This window comes from Echinops telfairi, unplaced genomic scaffold (genome assembly GCF_000313985.2).
Source record: "Echinops telfairi isolate 266 unplaced genomic scaffold, ASM31398v2 ScPeMD7_9;HRSCAF=40, whole genome shotgun sequence".
Taxonomy (NCBI): Eukaryota; Metazoa; Chordata; class Mammalia; order Afrosoricida; family Tenrecidae; genus Echinops; species Echinops telfairi.
Genome location: NW_022103906.1, coordinates 29,818,888 through 29,837,917, shown reverse-complemented (window position 1 = coordinate 29,837,917; position 19,030 = coordinate 29,818,888). Strand labels below are relative to the sequence as shown.

The window sequence follows — 19,030 nt, the reverse complement described above, 5'->3', positions numbered from 1 at the left end:
AGGAATTGTGTCTTGGAGGCAGGGCGTGAAGGAGGACAGAGCTGTGTGGGAGGGAGCCCTATCACAAGGTGGAGGCTGGATCAGGGGCAGTCTTGCCTCCCCAGGGGAAGGGCCTCCGTTCTAAGTTGGGGTGCCTTCCAAGACAGGGTGTGCTGCTGGAGGGCCCCTTTCGCACCAGGGGAGGCGGCTGGGCTACTTTCTACTCATCGGTTTCAGGCAGTGGCCCGAGAAAGAGGTACGGTGTCAGAAGTGGGGTGGAGGGGGTGGCATCCAAACCCGCTGCTTTTGAGTCGAATCCAACTCCTAGGGAGAGCATACGGGGAGGGAAACTGCTCTACCGTCGCTGAGGCCGCAAATCTTTTTTTTTTTCTTTTCCAGCTTTATTGGCACATAATCCACATCAGATCATTCAATCGTGTCCAGAACAATGGTACAAGCATTACCACGATCAATTTCAGAACATGTTCTCCCCCCGCCCCCCATGATTAAATTGCCTTTAAAATGCGTTGTGTAATCTCATTCAGTTCTAGGCCGCCAGTCTTTAACTACAGAAGTACACTGCCTCATCTTCCTTTGGTGGAGCCGCTGGCAGGGTCGAACCACTGACTTTTCCACTAGCAGCCCAACACTGACCCCACTGGGCCACCAGGGCCCTATCCAAAATAGGAGCATACCCTGAAACCAGAGAGATTTCCCTCACATTTTCCCTTTCTCCAGATTGCTCTTCTCAAAACCTCCCTAGATTCGTCTCAAGCCCTCCTTTTGAATTTTATCCCATTTCTAATAACTTTTAGAAATAGGTCTTCTCACTGTTTACTTCTCCGAGTTGCCCTGGAAAGTGATGTCAAATAGTGAAAGAAATAAGAAAGGGGAAAACACAGAAGAGAGATAGCAGAAGGAAGCAAGAAGACCTGTTTCCTAGAAGGCGTTCGAGATGCATTAGTTCCTGATCTTTCTCAAGAACAAAAATAAGAACCTACTCAACAACTAAAAGGTTAAAAAAAACACTGTCTTAAACTTATTCCTGTTTCTTCCCAAGAAGGAGTTCTGCCAGGTAAGTGTTGGACTGCTAACTGAAAGGTTGGTAGTTCAAACTCACCAGCTGCTCTACAGGAGAAGGATGAGTCTGTCTGCTCCCATAAAGATGGACAACCTTGGAAACCTTATGCAAGGTCACTATGTACTAGGAGCACTCTATGGTAGTGGTTTGGTGCGTGGGTTTCTTCCCTGGGAAAATCATGTCTCACAAATTAATAGATGGTCCTACCCTTTACTAGGAGCCCTGCTGGCATAGTGGATTACATGTTGGGCTGTTAACCACAGAGTCAGCAGTTCAAAACCACCAGCGGCAACTTGGGAGAAAGATGAGGCACCCATAAAGATTTAGTCTCTGAAGGCCACAAGGACAGTTCTACCCTGTCTACCGATGGGTCACTGTGAGTTGGAATTTACTTGATGACAGTGGGTTAGAGACTCATTACTGCCCTGATCAAGCATTTATGATCAAAAGTACACCTTAGCTCTAAAATCTCAGGACTTTTTGAAGAAATTCTGAATGAAGCAATGAATGAATAAATGAATCACCACCAAACAAGGAATTAAACTCTTTCATTCCAAACCAATGAGTAGTTTCAATATACTTAGTCCCATGAGTCCTGGGGCCTGGCTTGATGTTTTACCCTTAATTAAAGCTGTTTTACTTTAAGGACTTCCAAAAATGTCCAAGTCCCTGTCCTCAAGTCAGTTCCCATTCACAGTGACTTGCAGGACAGAGAGGACCTGCTCCTGCGGGTCTCCGAGCCTGTGAATCGTCACAGGAGTAGACAGTCTCATCTTTCTCCCACAGAGTGGCTGGTAGGCGCGAAGGTCTGACCCACTGCGTAACCCACTCTGCCACCAAGACGCTAAGTCCCTTGGATGGGATACAATTCTGGATGATGGAACGTGGCAGAATGAGAGCTGAAGTATTAGCACCTTTGCATTCCCTGCTCCCTTCCCTAGCAACGTGGGGGAGAGAGAGAGACGGGGAGGAGGTAGCGAGATGGCTCCAGTTTGGGTGTACAAACTTCAGCAGCTGCAGCCTGTTCAATTCTTTCATAACTTAGGGATCAGAGGAAGGGGGAAGGAGTCTTTTTTGGTGTGGGCTCTTGGGAGCATTAGATTGAGATGTGGCTCTCTCCTTCCCAGGCTTCCCGTGGCCTTGCTGGTTATCGGAACCCAGTGCAAGCCAGTCTCACGCCAGCAAAGTAAAAGCCCCATCCGGGCTGCACTAGCAGAGGCAATGAGAGCAGCTGAGCAGGCCGTGGGGGGCAGGAGGATGACAAAGACATGAGTCACCAGCCAGCAGCAGAGCAGGGCTGTGCGCAGACAAGGCAGCAAGAAGGGAGGTGAGATAAAGTGTCCTAGTTTCTCCTTTGGTGAGGAGGTGGGCAGAGAAGACTGGGGCCTGCCTGGACAAAGAACAAAGTGACTACCAGAAACACGTGCCCAGGTTCGGGGCCACGGGGAAAGTGCCAAGTGTTCCAGGGGAGGGCAAGGTGGGACTACATGCAAGATCGCAGGACTCAATACAAGGCGAGAAAGTCCTAGGGAGGCTCATGTTAAAAACAGCAAGACCTAGGGTGTGTGTGTGTGTGTGTATGTGTGTGTGTGTGTGTGTGTTCCTGACGAACTGGGAAAAATGAAAGAACACACAGAAATAAAAAAGAAAAAGACCCCCAGGGTGGTTGGCCTTTTTGTTGAACTGGGACCCTGCATCGAAAAGCCTCCTTCCATGGAGAGGGGCCGCAGCCCTGGCGGGCCCATCCTGGCACACACAGTTGCCTTTTTGCAGATTTGCAGAAGGCACCCGCTCTGGCATGCCAAACTCTCGGTTTGGCCAGTTGACAAACTGAGCAAGTTAGAGGAAGAACAAACCAAACCTGCCTTTTCCTCCTTTGGTGGACACAGCTCCACCCCAGCACACAGGGCCTGGCCAGTAAAGGGTGGGCTGGGCATCCGGGATGTGTGGACAGAGCATCGTCTGTGCAAGGGCACGACTTGCACGTCTGTGCACAACAGCCTTGTCTGTGCCCAACGTGCCTCTGTGTCCTCCCTAAGAATCAGTGTTGCAAACACGAACCTGTGTGTGTGGTTATAGCCCAGTTGGGGATGGATTATCTTTGCTGTGTTCAGGAGGCAGGATGCCGGACAGGGTGTATCTGAGTTGGTCTCTCTTGGCATAGAAAAGATTAAACGAGAGAGCAGAACAGAGATGGGGTAAGATGACTGCCAAGACACATGGAAATCACCGAGGAACTGAGAAACAGAGCTGGAAGGAGGGGAAAATACTTTCCCCCGGGGAAGAGGAGCCCCAATGGCACAGTAGGTTTCGAGGTGTGCTGCTCACTGTAAGGTCAGAAGTTCAAAACCACCAGCTCCTTGGGAGGAGGAGGCGTTCTACTCCCATAAAGAGGTAAAGGCCCAGAAACCCACACGCGCAGTTCTCCCTTGTCCTATGGGGTCGCTGAGTGGGGATCGACTCGAAGGCAGCGAGTTTGGTTTGGATTTTCTTAGAGAAAAAGAGCCAACAGAGGGAGAAAGCCCTCCCCTAGCGCACGCTGGATTCAGACACCTAGCCTCCTGAACTAAGAAAAGATGGATTTGTCTGGTAAAGCCGTCCACGTGTGGCATGTCTGCCACGCAGCACTAGGCAACGGAGACAGCTGCCTTCTGCCGGCGGCTCTGCGTGGTCCTGTTGTCTGTAGACACCCGAGTGACTGCTCACTGACACCTCTGAACCACCCGTGAATGATGGACGCTCCAGGGGCAAATGGGAACGAGGATGTGGTATGCAGGGAAGATGCCATCTCATTGTCCTCTGCCAACCAAGATATTCTTTCCCAGCAGCTGATCTTCCCCAAAGACCCGCCCAAGGTCAGTGCGTGGCAGTCCAAGGTTACAGAGGCGATAGGGAGCTGTGGGAAGACTGTGGAGCCGGGAGACTGGGCATCCTGGAACGGATCCCGGTGTGACTTCTTACAGGCTGTGTCCCTATGGGGCAAAGTCCCTGAAGCTTGTGGAAGACCAGTTGGCCCATCAATAAACATGAGGGTTTCATCAGCGTCAAGACTTTGGGGGCAACATTTCATTGCACTGACTAATTGAATTAGCATTTGCTAGCTGAGTCTTGTTTTTTTTTCCAGAAAGATCTAGTACATTTATTACAACGGTTATCAACCTGTGGGTCACAACCCCTTTGGGGGGGGGGTCAAACAACCCTTTCACAGGGGTCTCCTAAAACCATTGGAAAACACATATTTCTGATGGTCTTAGAAACCAAGACACGGCTCCTCTATCCATCTCTAGTCTGCCCACATGCACATACGCCCACATACGAGTACCCGGCGTGAAGACCGTTACCCATGCTGCACCATGTTTCAAGACAAACTTCCATTCATTCGTCATTAAAAAGAAATATTTCACAATACAGAATTACATATTGTTTCTGTGATTAATCACTATGCCTTAATTATGTTCAATTCGTAACAATGAAAATACATCCTGCATATCAGATATTTACATGATGGTTCATAACTAGCAAAATGACAGTTATGAAGTAGCAAAATTATGAAAATAATCTTACGGTTGGGGGTCACCACCACATGAGGAACTGTATTAAAGGGTGGCGGCATTTGGAAGGTTGAGAACCATTAATTTATTTGTAAGGGATTGCTTTTGGTTTTCATTGTTAGAAGGCAGAGCAGGCTTCTATTTTCCAAGATTGGCAACACTCACTCTAACCAGTACCCATTTGCTGTGGAGTACTGTTCTACCCTGACACGTGAGGTTACCGTGAGTGGGAATTGGTGCTAAACGAATCCCGACGTGTCCATGCGTGGCTAGGCAATCAAAGTAGTTCTTCATGTTCCCTCCACTCCCTAAAGAAAACATCGCGACAAGGTAAATAAATACACAATACTTCCAGAACTCTTCAGCATACCCCTCCGGATTTCAACACACCAGGATCAGGAAATTATGACCGAAGCTTTCATGATATCATTACATGAATTTATCCATGCTTTCCGGGAAATCATCACATGATAGTGTGTGTGTGTGTGGGGTGGGGTTGGGTTGTTGTAGTTTTGAGAAATATGTCAATTAGGTGTGGGAACACTTACTTACCTACCACTTGCCGAGCGCAGGGTTTACAGAACTTTTAGCTTACATGAAATCCTCTAAAGCCATATTACTTTCTTGTTTTTACAGCTGGGCAAACTGACCTTCAAAAGAGTGGAAGGGACTTGGCCCACATTGGGAACCCATCCAGGAGACCTAGTTACCTAGCACTTTGAGGCCAAAGCCCACCCTCAATCCACGCCTCACACCACCTCTGCACACAGTGGGCCTTCGCTCGCTTTCCTGGGACATCTCATCAGGAGGTCCGTGCTAGGGAGGAGCATCCTGTTGGTACAGGCACAGGGAAAAGGAGGGCGTCTTCAGTGAGACAGAGCGACACCATTGGCTCACTAGACTGAAAGGTACACACTATCACAGGGCCGCGCGCTGTTGTACGGAAGGTCAACAGACAGACAGCAACTAACCACAATGCTGAATGTAAATGCTTTTAGCGTGTTCATCTAGAGGGTCAGTGAAAGAGGAAGCCCCTGAGTGCGAGGGATTAACACGGCGATTTCAACCCTGGGCTCACACGTAACAGACACGAGGCTGGCGCAGGACTGGGCAGTGCTTCTGTCTGTTGTACATGCGGTCACTATGAGGCAGGGCAGCATTAAGGAGTCCCCGTAGCACAAGGGCAAGGTGCGAGGCTGTTAAACTACGAGGTGGGCAGTTTGAACCCACCAGCTGCTCCTCTGGAGAAAGAGGTAAAGGCCTGCTTCTGTCAAGATGACCGTGTTGGAAACCCCGTGTGTGGGTCCCTGTCTGCTCTGCAGAGGATGGAGGAGGCATTCTCTCAGAACCAACTCCAGAGCAACGGGCTCGCGTCATGGGTCCAAAGGGAACGTTTGCGAGGAGAATGGTCCCTGCAGTCTCCATGTCAAATTCCCGCTGCCACGTACAGGCGGTGCCTGGACCACTCTGCCTCTCGGGGTCTCAGTTTCCTCATTGTTCTCACCGTTCTCTCACGGGCTTGCCACTCCCACCTTGCAGAATTGCCAGCATGACCAGAAGCAACCAAACTTGCAACTCACTGCCATTGAGTCACTGCTTGCTCATTGTCACGCGACACGACGGGGTAGAACTGCCCCGGTTTCTGAGACTGTAACTCTTTACCGGTTACCTTCTTCCCAGGAGCAGCTGGTGGTTTTGAATAGCTGACCTTGTAGTTAAGCAACCCAACTTATAACCACTATACCACAGGGCTCCTAGGGTGACCAGAGAAAAGAAGAGCATGTAAGTCCTATCCAGTGCCTGGTACACAGTAGGTGTTAACAACAGTGATTTCTTACAAGTATTACCTTCAGTAAGTGGAGGACACAAGTTTACTACTTAGACAGAGGACAGGCCTCACCATGCTGTGATATGAATCTAAGAAAACGGTTGCCCAGATCCTCGGGACATCTTGCAGCGACTTTCAACTGCTCGACGGAGTAGTGCTTTGCGATCGAGAAAACATTGCATGCCTTCATCTAATTCCCTAGAACAGTATTAGCCAGAGCCATGACTTCCTGATTATGGGTGGTGACTTTTATCTGATTTTTAATCCTTTTAAAAAAAAAATTTGTATTTGCCTTTCCCAGGCCTGTTTATACCTCAAATGCCAAAGCCTGCTCTGCCTTCTAACAATGCAAACCAAAAGCAACCCTTTCCTCATAAATTCTCTGAGGAGCCAGATTAGCTGCTGAAGACAGCTGGTAGAGCAGGCCCTGGCCAGTGATAAGGCCCCTCTGATGCAGAACATCTGGGCGTTTGGAATTGAAAGCATTCTTTCGGGAAAACAAGGGAGCCAGAACTTCCCAGAAAGGAATCCCTTCTTTCTCTCTGCAGCCTGGGGAGCAGACCCTGGCTCTCCTGTAACTGCTGAGAACTGCTATTGCCCTGGCCCCTGACTCCTGGCAACCCTGTGACCAAGGTTGGCAGCTCCCAGGTTGGCAGCCCTGGCAGCCCACCAGGTTTTCATTGGCTGTTTCAGAAGTAGACAGCCAGGCCTTCCTGCTTCATCTTAGTCTGGATGCACCTGGAAACCTGTTCAGAATTATAGCAACATCCACTGACAGATGGGTGGTGGCCGAGTATGAGGTGCGTCAATCAGTTTATTTTTTCTGGGGACATGACAACATGTGGGGATTATGTTGATCACATCTTTCCCCTGTAAACGTTCATTCTAAATTCCTGGGTTTGAGTTTAGCTCCCTATCCAGCCCCTGCTTCCCTATCTTCAAGACCCTCCGCCGACATCTAACCACTCATGTAAAGACCTCTAAACAAGAGCGCTTGGTACCATCCTTCCGAGAAGAGCCCAGGTGGTGGTGCAGTGGTTACAGGTGGGCTGCAAACCACCAGCAGCACCCGAGGGAGAAAGACCGGGCTTTCTACTCCCGTAAACAGTTACCATCTCGGAAACCCAGGCGGGGCGGGGCGTTGGTTGCTATGCATCAGCACTGACTCCATGGCAGTGAGCTTGGTTTTGGAAACCAGAGGAGCCCCGGTGGTGTGGTGGTTACACATGGGCCTGCAATAGTAAGGTCAGCCGTTCAGAACCACCAGCCCCTCCTCGGGAGAAAGACGAGGCTTTCTACTCTTACCTAGAGTTACAGTCTCCGAGACCACCGGGGAAGTTCTGCCTGGTCCTACAGGGGCACTAGGAGTTGGCATCGGCCCAGGGCAGTGAGAGTCGGGAGCATCCTTCCAGGACCTAGCAGACACTCCACCACACCTCTGAGCTCCAGCACGGCCTAACTGCCTCCTCGCTGGGGTTCACTGGCGATGATTTAGTCATTCATGAACCATCAGCAAACTTTTCGTGTGCCCTGGGCACACACTCATCCTTGAGGAGCAGGACAAATGGCTAAATTGAAAGTCATTGTGTGGTGCTGTGGGATTGGACTGTGTTACCCCCATCTCCCCACAAGCATGTGTCAAACTGATTGGACCATGATTCTCAGTGGTTTGGCAAGTAAGCACTCATGTCAGCATCCCCATAATGTAATCAGATGTCATGTGGGTGGGACACAACTCCCTCACTCAGTCACAGGCCTAATTCCAAGTAAAGAGGGCTTCCTTAAGGCATGACCTGCCTCACCTTTTATGTCCCAAGAGATAAAGGAGAGACGGGAGCAGAGAAGGGTCCTCATGACTACCGTGTAAGATGTTCCGGGAACAGAGTGCGTCAGCCCACTGCACCGAGAACTCCTAGACCCAGAGGAGCCAGAACTACATGGAGATCGTACACTCAGATGGTGAGAGAAGTCAAGAACCTCCTTTTAGAGCCAACAAAGACAGAAAGCTTTGCCCTGAACTTGGACTTCCAGACTCCTCAGCTGAAAGAAGGAGCCTGGGTTGCCTAGTGGGCCATGAGCTGGACTGCCAACAGCCACCCCATGAAAGAAAGATGAGGCGGTTCTACTCCCACAAAGAGTTGGAAACCCACAGGGGCAACTCCACTCTGCTGTAGGTCGCTATGCGTCAGCCTCGAAGGGATGGCGGCGACTCTTGCTTTTTGAAACTGTGGGAGAATAAAATTTCTCTTTGTGAAAGTCACCTTCCTGTGGTACCTCTATTACGGCAGCGCTAGATAGGCAAGGCAGGTCTTAGCAGGACCGAGACCTGTCAGGGATAGGGTTGGAATGTGCGAATGGAGAGGAAGAAAGGGTCCCACCGGTGCATGGCGGAGGAATAACTAGTTCACTATTGAAGCCATGAAGTCATTTGTCTGTTGGACACAGGTAGACAAAGAAGGGGTTGTCCTGATGGACCCAGCACATCCCTCACTGCTGGGAACAAAGACGAACAGCATCCAAACTCCCTTCTCCTTCGGCACAAACATCTCTGGGTGTCCAGAGCATGATTTACACACCCAGCCTCCCACTTCATGGGTGTCCATAGGAGGAAGTGTGGATGGACTCTTAGGAAGTTAGGGCTTTGGGGAGAGCAGTTGGGTTTGGAATCCCTGGTTGCAAGCAGAGGAAACATTTGTATCTAAATAACACACAGGAAATGCTCTGTTTGGGTGACCCTGCGCCGCTACCACAGAAATGCAGCAAGTGGGTGGCCTTAACAAACACATTCATCTTCTCACAATGTGTTGCTGTCATTGTTGTTGTTATTAGGGGCCATCGAGTCTGTTCCGACTCCTCGCGACCCTATGCACAAGAAAACAAAACGCGGCGTGGTCCTTCGCTATGCTCACAATTGTTCTCATGTTTGAGCCCATCGTTGGCAGCCATTGTGCCCATTTGTCTTGTCTAGGACCTTCCTCTTTCCCAGTGCCCCGCTACTTTACCTAGCATGTTGTCCTTCTCCAGGGACTGGTCTCTCCTGACAGCATGTCGAGAGGACAGGACACAACTGAGGAGGCTGGAAGTCCACATTCATGGTATTGGTTCTAGGGGAAGTGGTCCTGTCAGCTAGGGCAAGCTCCTTCTCTTTGCTCCTGGGTGGCCTTCATGTAGCTTGGCATCTCTTCCCCCCCTCTCTGCTTCTAGTTTATTGGCTTAATCTCTTTAGAGCTAAAGAGACCCTTACATCAATCTTACCTCATTAACATAGCAAAGGCAACCTGGTCCCAGATGGAATTGAAACCAGGGGCATAGAGGTTAGGAGTTACAACATATCTATCTGGGGGACAGCACAAAGGGCTCCCAGGAGAGGGCTTCAGTCTTGCCTTGGAATGATCACTTGGGAGACTCCAGACAGAATCAGATCCTCTCGGCCAGTGGTTATCAACCTATAGGTTGTGACCCCTTTGGGGGGTGTCAAAGAACGCTTTCACAGTGGTGTCCGATTCAAAACAGTAGCAAAATTACAGTTATGAAGTAGCAATGAAAACAATTTTGTGGTTGGGAGGATCACCATGAGGAATTGTATTAAAGGGTCAAGGCCTTAGGAAGGTTGAGAACCACTGCTCTAGGCCAACCCCAAGCAAACCCCTCCCTGCCACTGGTGTGTGCCTCAGGACTGCCCATAGTCACCTTCTGCACCTCAGGGGCCTGCTGGGCCAGAGTCACTGTCTGCGCCTTGGCCACTGGCATGTGGATTTGCCAGCCAGGCAGCCACCAAGGACACCCAATTGTATTCTCTAGGTTAGCAATTCTGGGAATCATGATCAGCACCAGAAGATGCCCAAGTCATCCTTAAAAACCATCAAGTTATATGTGTGGATTGTGATGAGCATTGTATGAGCCCCCAATAAAATGATGAAAGAAAAACAAAAACCATCAGGTGAGCTGGTGTCGGAAGACCGCGTGGCTTGGTTTGGAGTTGGGCCACAAGGGCTGAGCTCTAAGGTTCTGTCAAGTTCCACATTCGATTATCCTCACTCTTTTACCTGGTCTCATTCAGAACCCACAATGGGGTTTCAGGAGTTGGCTGACGAGGATGGGGACTTTTTCCTCCTGCCAAGGAAGTGGTCCCAAGAGAGAATGGATGAAGCACTCCACTCAATCCTTGTCCATCCTAACCATCTTTTAAGACCAAGGTGGAAATTCATCCATAGCACAGAGAAATTTTGGTCTGAGTCTGCAGACACACAACACCAAACAGCCACCTGGAAACTGGACGTTTCCATGAAAAACCCAAACTTCCCCTCACTTCTAGATTTTCAGAGTCCCTGAGAAGAGGAATATGGATTCTGAATTCTGATTGGAGCTAAGTCCACTATTCAGGCTGGGAACCAGGAGGCCCCTTCAGCTGTCGGACAGAAAAGAGCCTGCACTGACTTCTGAAGTTTTGGAAGTGCTGACCACTAATTCCCTTGCCAGGGAGTAGATTCTGATTCCGGGTGACTGTGTTTCAGAGGAGAACTGTGCCCCCTAGGGTGATCAACAGTTAGGGTCTTTCCAAAGGCGATCATGAGGCATTTCTTCCAAGATGCTCCCATTTGGACTGAAACCAACAACCTTTCAGACACCATCTGAGGGCTTAATCCTTGGTGCCATTCGATACTCCTTCCAAATGGATGATCCGGGCCAGACTCCCTTACGTTGCTATAGAAATCCATTGGTGGGACTTCAGTGACAAAGATTAATGGAACATAAGTTGTCCCAAATGCTAAACCATCCCAGCTACTTATTTATAAAAAGCCTTAGAGGATTATGTTCTTTGCAAGCCACACTATCAAAGGATTAGTACAATGGTTTAAAATATACTGATCACCAGGTCTGCTCATTACCATGCTAAAAAAACTCTGAAGTTGCCGTCAAGTTGATTCTGACCCTAAATGACCCTGTGTGTGTCAGTAGAACTGTGCTCTGGAGGGTTTTCGATGGCTGGTTTTTCCCAAGGTGCCTGGGGGGACTTGAAGTGAGAAACTGAGCTCTTACTTGCACCACTCAGCATCCTACCAGCATGCTGAGCTCTGAGGAAATCAAAACCAGTCTAAATGCCAATCTCAACCAACTAAGAGACTGGTAAAACTCAAAACTCACTGCCATGGAGTTGGCTCCCACCCACAGGGTCCTTATAAGACAGGGCAGCACAACCCCTATGGGCTTCTGAGACTGTAATCCTGGATGGGACTACAACCGAAAGGCTGGTGGTTCAAACCCCTCAGCTGATCCTTGGGAGAAAGCTGTAACAGTCTGCTTCAACAACGATTGGTGGCCTTGGAAACCACATGGGGCAGCTCTAGTCCACCATGTCCTATACAGAGGGTTGCTATGCGTTAGAATCCGCTCTGTGGCAATGGACTTGGGTCTGGGGGCTTGACTCCTCACAGTGGCCTGCCCATCAAGAAGCTGAGGCTCAGCATGGTTACTAACCGACTGGACTGAGGTCATAGCCTTCATTACTGGTACAGCCGGATTCAAACCTAAGACTTTCCCTTACCCCATGATGCTTTTCTTTATCGGTCATCTGAAAGGGTTGTTAACGGTTGGTTAACAAGTCAAACAGGTTGTTGAGGGCCAGGAGTATTTACATTCAAGAGCAGCCTCGAGAACAGTGAAAGCTTCCAACAACCTAAGGGGTGGTGGTGGGGGCTGTCCAGAGATGGCACCTTAGGCAAGGTTGTGAAGAAGGGACTTGTGGGGCAGAGCACTGTCTCAGGGCTGAAGCGCACTGAAGACCACCTTTCTTTCTTCCACAGAGCAGTGAAAGATCTTCCCCCAGGGAGCTAGGGAGCGACTGTATGGACGCTTAGGCTCAAGGTGCAGATGGAGCAGATTCTAGCCTCCTCTTTCTACTGAGGAATGAGCAGTTGGTGGTTTTGAACCACTGACCTTGTGGTTAGCAGCACAACCCATTCCCAACAGCTCACACTCTGGCTGCATGCGTTAGCCTGCCCCAAGCCTGTGAAGAAGTCGCCGAGAGCAGTGGACTGGTAGAATCTGCTCAGCGGCATCCTCAGATAAACCGAAGTGGTCTTGGGGCATCTGGACTGAGACTGGGCCATTTAGCAGGAGGGTGACTGGCACTTACATTCGACAAATTCCCGAGTGTGGAGGCTGGCACCACTGTGCAATGTTCAGCTGGAAGAAACCAATGGCAAGGACGGAGCTCCTTCCAGTTCCATTAGCCACAGCGTCCCGGGGATGACCCCCGTCTGGCTCTGCCCCATGGAACCCTCACTCAGCAGCTGTCATCTATTGATTCTGGACCAAGCCCGAGTCTAGGCCCCAGGATGAGTCTTCCTGCTTACAGGCAGAAACGGTGAGGAAATCACCTTTGAGAGAAGTCCCTTTAACATTTCTTAAGATTGGAAAGGCGCGCACACACACACACACACACACACACACACACACACACTGCTAGCGTCAGTCAGCTGTGGGAGACCCCCATTACGGTTCCAACTTGGTCACCAAGTAAATCATGCTGACGGCGCTTCCGTGTGCTTTCCTCTGTCATTAGTTACCTGGGAGCTCAGCCTGTTTTCTTCCTTCCCACCCAGCCTCTCTCCCTGTGAGGTTAAGAAAATACAGATAATAACAGTGAAAATGTAGAGTCTTGATAGGCTTTCTGCAGTGCTTCAGGAAAAGGAGACACGGGTGTTTGCTGTGGGTCCCCCTGCAGTTGAAAACAGTCATTCTGCACCATACGCACCGGGCACAACTCTGCAGGACACGGCGCCCGGTGGACTTAGAGCAGGCGTTTCCCCACACAGACTCCGAAATGGAAGTAGAACACCCAAACCAAACCCACTCGGGGGCAGCACAGGACTGTCCCACCGGATTTCCAAGCCCGGATCTTCTTGATGGCAGACTGCCTCATCTCTCACCCTCAGGCCCGAGGGCGGGTTCAAACTTCCCACCTTTGGGTTTGAGGCAGCGCTCTTCACCTGCAGCTCCACAGGGGCTCCTAGAGGTCACCTTGTCTCCTTTCCAGCAGCACCTCCCATGTGGTTCATCTTGCCCTGGAGGTAAGCCACTCCCTGGCCCAGCCTCAGTTTCTTGTGGGCTCCGGAAGGCGACCAGACCCCCTCCAGCTCTGACAGCCCTGTGTCCCTGCAGCAGCTGATATTACCTGTGTTGCCTGAGCACCGTGAGATGCTCCCATTGTCTATTCAGAGCGTTACAGCTCATTCTTTCTCACATTCCCCTTGACTCGCAAGCCCAGGAGAGGCTTGCCTAAGAAACCGAGCCTCCAAGTCTGGCTCTCCCTCAGGCCAGCACCACGCCTCTGCAAACTGCCACAGTCTATCCCAGTGACGCGCAGGTACAGAATAAGCCTCCCTGGGGAGTGGATTCTAGCTGATCTTCTTTTTACCTGAGTGACTAAGCTAAGCCCTTTGTGAGGCATCCTACATTGCTCAGTCGGCCTGCGAGACTTTTAAGAGGGAGGAGAGGAGACTGGCAGAGAGAACCAAGCAGAGTTCCACTTACCCCTACTTCTTACCTCCTTTCCTCCAAAGCCTTCTCTTCAGGGCAGGCCTCTAGCAGGGTCTGGCTCCCGTCTCTCCGAGCCTGCGGTGCCGGCCTCCTTTAAGTTTCTAACAGGAGGAGGGGTCAGAAGCCTTGGCTGGGCGGGTTTCTCTGCCGCAGAAGGATGCCCAGTGGACAGGCTGCAGCACTGGAGTGAAACAGGGGCGGGCCTGTTTTTATAAAGAAGAGGGGGAGGAAGTTCAGATGGAAAGGGCACAGCCAATCCTGGCTTGGGGCCAGCCCGATTATTCATGGTCCTGATGTCATCGAATCACAGGAATTTGGGAGTTAAGAATCATCTTCCTTTAGAGTCCCAGGCTCAGAGGTCTAAGAGGCCCCCTCCCACACCCTCTGCAGGATCAGCAGGTCCCTAAGCCCCCCATCGTGAAAAGAAGTTGCTTACAGTCTTGAACACTCGCACACTGGGAGGAACCTTAGCTGTTGCCCCCTCGGACCACTAGTAGTGGGAAGGGCTGGGCAGGTGGCTGGTGCCTTCTGTAGGGGGAGGAGGCTCCCAGGTTGGAGCTTTCTCTGAGGGGAGGGAGGAGGGCAGCGCTCACAGCCTGATCACCTCCAGTGGAAAGTGCCCCAGCCTGGAATCTGCTCCATCTGTACCTTGAGCCGAAGTGTCCACACCGCCACTCCCTAGCTCCCTGGGGGAAGATCTTTCACTGCTCTGTGGAAGAAAGAAAGGTGGTCTTCAGTGCGCTTCAGCCCTGAGACAGTGCTCTGCCCCACAAGTCCCTTCTCACAACCTTGCCTAAGGTGCCATCTCTGGACAGCCCCCCTTAAGTTGTTGGAAGCTTTCACTATTCTCGAGGCTGCTCTTGAATGTAAATACTCCTGGCCCTCAACAACCTGTTTGGCTTGTTAACCAGCCATTAACCACCCTTTCAGATGACCGATAAAGAAAAGCATCCTGGGGTAAGGGAAAGTCTTAGGTTTGAATCCGTCTGTACCAGCAATGAAGGCTATGACCTCAGTCCAGTCGGTTAGTAGCCGTGCTGAGCCTCAGCTTCTTGACGGGCAGGCCACTGTGAGGAGTCAAGCCCCCAGACCCAAGTCCATTGCCACAGAGCGGATTCTAACGCATAGCAACCCTCTGTATAGGACATGGTGGACTAGAGCTGCCCCATGTGGTTTCCAAGGCCACCAATCGTTGTTGAAGCAGACTGTTACAGCTTTCTCCCAAGGATCAGCTGAGGGGTTTGAACCACCAGCCTTTCAGTTAGCAGATGAGCGCTTAATCCCTGCACCCCCAGGGTTCTTTAGAGAGACCATGTCTATAAGGCCTCTGGCACATCATCAGCCAAAATCAAACTGTTGTAGGTCAGTTGATGGCAATCTTCTGTGTCACCAATTTGAACTGCACTCTAGGTCGGGTTTTCTTAGCTGTAATCTTCACAGAAGCAGAGAAACAAATCTCCCTTCTGTGTCACCGTTGAGTAAGTTCGAACCACCAACTTTTAGGCAAATAGTTGCGTATAATCTATTTGCACTGCCCCGACTCAGTAAGTACTATCTATTTACCACTGGTTGCTTTTATTCACAGAGGCAACACTAGCCAGTAAAAAAAGAGGGGAGTCCTTTGTTGTTGTTAGATACCATTGAGACGGTACAACAGACCGAAACACTGCCCTGTCCTGTGCCATCCTCCCACTTGTTCCTATGTTTGAGCCTATTGTTGCAACCACTGGGTCAACCCATCTTGTTATGAGCTTTCTCTTTTTCACTGCCCTTCAACTTTAGCGAGCAGTATCCTTCTCCAGGGACTGGTCTCTTCGATAGCATGTCCAAAATATGTGAGACGCAGTCTCGCCATCCTTGCCTCTAAGCAACATTCTGGCTGCGTTTTGTTCGAGACAGATCTGTTAGCTCTTTTGACAGTCCCTTGGATGGTACCAATGATGAATGTGCTCAGCTGTTAACCATAGCTTGGAGCATCATGTCTGTCAAACAGTGCTTCCAAAGAAAGGCCTGGTGATCGACTCCTAAAACCTCAATCATTGACAGCCCTATGGAGCACCGTTCTGAAGGAAGCAGTGGGGGAGGTGGAGGAGGAGGCAAGCCAGGAGCAGAAGAAGAGGTTGGCAGAGGGAGATACTAACTATGGGGTGATTCTAGGAAGCAGGATTTTATAAATTTGATTTCTACATTCTAAGTGTACTGTTTTTCACATTGCTGTGGGGTATCCCTGCCAATGAGTAACAAAGGTATCCTTTGGGCACTGGGGGCTCAGTTAGCTATGGGGCATTAGAAAAGAGACATCAGATAAATACTCCCATTACCCGGTACTTAGTACCAGGTCAGAGGCTGTTTTTGGCGTTTAGGGTGAACAGTGGTGGACAGTTGGTGGTCATGTGGAGAATTTAAGTTGAATTCTTGGAGAGGAGGCTCACTACTGAATCATCCATCACATCTAAACCTTTAAACTCCACAGAGACCGTAACTTGGATATTGACTTCTCAAGCCTGGCTGGTGACTATCCCTAGGGCAGGACAAGGTTGGCAAACAGAATGTTTAGTGCTTCAGAAGAGGGGGGTGGGGTAGATCCCTTCCTTACCACCTGTCAGGAGGTCTACAATCCCACCTGAGAAATGGATGCCTTTTAGTCTTTAGTCCCCAATTCCATTGCAACCCATATCAATTACTGGTGAAAACAGAGTATGTAATCGTGATGAATTTTTAATGGCACCGAATGACACACGCGGAGATTGTTGAAATGGCAAATGCTTTGTTCCCTGTATACAAGGGGGCTTCAAAACGGTAGCAAATGGAATGATAAGATGAAGTTTTCCCATAAACTTTTTAGAGCCCCCTCTTATTTCCTACAATAAGAAAGGAGAAAATCTCATACAAGGTGTTATAGGGAATGTAAAGGATGGGGGGTGGGCGATGGGGAGGAGGAGGGGAGCTGGGAGTAAATGAGGAGGGTGGGAGCACTGCAGATGAACCTGATTGCATGGCTCCCTTTGGGGGGCGAATCAACTATGGGGGGAGGGAATGCTCTAGGATGGATTTGGTGGTGATTGTACAATTGTCCCTTGGTATGTTTGAACCATAGAACTATTTGATTCTATGATATGTACATTAAGTGCCAATAAAACTTAAGTGCCAAGAAAATCTTAACTTTAAGACCAGAGTCTACAGTGCTGCAGGGACCGGTGTTTTGAAGAAAGGATGGGTAAGTCATAGGGTGTATGGGTCACCAGTCAGTGCTTCTGAGCTTACTCCAAATGACTCAGACCAGATCTGATTCTGGATTCCTAGAAACAGGGTAGTTTGTGTTCCTATGAAGTATGAAATTATTCTGCCTCTGCCAGGCCCGGAGAAACCTTAGCATGAGGAGGTAGGGGTAGGGAAATGGATACAGGGGCACTTATTTTAATCAGGAGATTACTACTCAGGAAAACAAAAATCTTGGTGAAATGAATCCAATCATGTGGTGAGGAAAATGATATCAAAGCCTTTTGCTTTCAAGAAAGATAAATGGAGGCCCAGATAACACAAAGTGGGCACAGAGAAACTGGCCAGAAGACTTCCTCCACCGTGTTGCTATTTCAGAATGCACGAATCACTAAGGGGGCAGAGAACAGAGGCAGGGCCTGGCTCCTTATCACCCAAGTGGAGGACCGGAATGGGCGGAGAACCAGGACCACCCTGAACCTGTCAGGGGCTGAGTACGAAGAGAAGTGATGCGTGGGTAAGTCCCAAGAAACGAAGTGGACAATTCAAAAATCTCACGACAAGTTCCATGGGTGGCCATTGGTCTTTCCAGGGAGGGGGCTCTATACCCCTATGGATTCCATATCCATGCTATTGCAGTAGGCCAGTGGGGAACCCACATGTTAGTCAGCTGCACAAGTGATCTAAGGCTTCCTGGGAAGTGCAAATGGTGAAGAGTTCGACTCTGAGCCGAAAAGTTGGCAGTTCATGTCCACCTGGAGCACCTGGGAAGACGGGCCTGGCAACATGCTCTGAAAGTTCACAGAACCCAATGGAGAAGTTCTACTGCGCCTACGTGCCAGCACCGAGAGCCAGGTTCCCCTGGATGGCAACCAGCAACAACAAGGGAATGGAATTCCACCAAAAACATCGAGGCATGCCAACTGGGCCAGGCCAAACCCATGAGAAACCCAAGCCCCAAACCCCGAAGCCATTGTCCTGAAGGTGATTCTGACTCCTGGTGGCCTTACCTGTTTCAGAGGAGAATTTGCTCCACAGCAGCAGCATCTTGGCTGGCGTTTTAAGGATGGCAGGCCACCAGGTTTTCCTTCATTGGCCCCACCGGGAAGGTTTTGACCACCAACATTTAGGTTAATACTTGTAAAACCCATGGTCCAAAAATTGGTACACTGGGGTCATAGTGGGATATGAGCTAAGCTGCTAAGTGCAAGGTCTGCAGTTCAAAACCAGCAGCCACTCTGAGGGAGAAAGATGAGGCGTTCTACTTCCGTAGAGAGTTACAGTCTCAGAAACCCACAGGGGCAGATGTACCCTTCCTGTAGGGTTGCTATGAGTCAAAAGGACAGAATGGCAGTGAGACTTTTTTGTTTGCTTGCATTTAAAGAACTGGTGAAGGGTATGGGAGATCTTTGCACTCGTCTTATAACTCTTCTGTAATTTTCAAATTACTTCCAACTAAAAAGGGCGAATAGTTTCCTCTTTTGACAATCTTACTTCTGAATAATTAGTTCACTATGTTTTTTTAAAATTCCTATATGAGATAGGGATATGTACATAGCACTATTTTGACAATCTAAATACTGAAAATAACTTGTAAGTCCCCCAAATCAAGGAGCAGTATGTGCCAATATAATTTGGTATTACATGAGGGGGCATTTAAGAGTTCATAGAAAAAAAAATCCATTGAATTTTCATTCCACTTTTTCACAGACTTTTTGAAGCCCCCTTGTATGCCATGCTGATGATTGATAATATAATAGAAATATCAGAATCAAGCATATAATTACCTGACCCCCAAGAAGTAGAAAATAAATTTACAGATGAGTTGTG

At 49.5% G+C, this 19,030-nt stretch overlaps 1 protein-coding gene across 1 annotated transcript in view; it reads right to left on the bottom strand.

Annotated features, from left to right (window-relative positions):
- The window catches only part of PLAT (plasminogen activator, tissue type), a 30,990-nt gene extending 16,899 nt beyond the window's left edge, over nucleotides 1-14,091 (bottom strand). The window contains exon 1 of the mRNA XM_045286855.1: nucleotides 13,989-14,091. The gene's annotated coding sequence lies outside the window, so the exon portion shown is untranslated. The remainder of the gene's footprint in view (nucleotides 1-13,988) is intronic.
- Between the last annotated feature and the right edge of the window lie 4,939 nt (nucleotides 14,092-19,030).